The sequence below is a fragment of the Penaeus monodon genome, chromosome 25 (genome assembly GCF_015228065.2).
Source record: "Penaeus monodon isolate SGIC_2016 chromosome 25, NSTDA_Pmon_1, whole genome shotgun sequence".
In the NCBI taxonomy this organism is placed as follows: Eukaryota; Metazoa; Arthropoda; class Malacostraca; order Decapoda; family Penaeidae; genus Penaeus; species Penaeus monodon.
Genome location: NC_051410.1, coordinates 33,725,845 through 33,726,087, shown reverse-complemented (window position 1 = coordinate 33,726,087; position 243 = coordinate 33,725,845).

The window sequence follows — 243 nt, the reverse complement described above, 5'->3', positions numbered from 1 at the left end:
TCAGATGGACTGTGAGGAAAAATTATATTTAGGTGAAATATGACCCAGAGATCAGCTGATCTGATTTCCGTGATGTAGCAGATCCACGTATGGATTTTGGATCCAGTCGAGGGTTTTGTCAACAGTGTAATTGTCAATAAAAAGGTATTTCTACCTTTTTATTTTATTTTAAAGGTGTGGTAGACATATATTTTGAAACGATTTTTTTTGCCTGAAATTTTATGGGGAACTTTTGAAATTCAT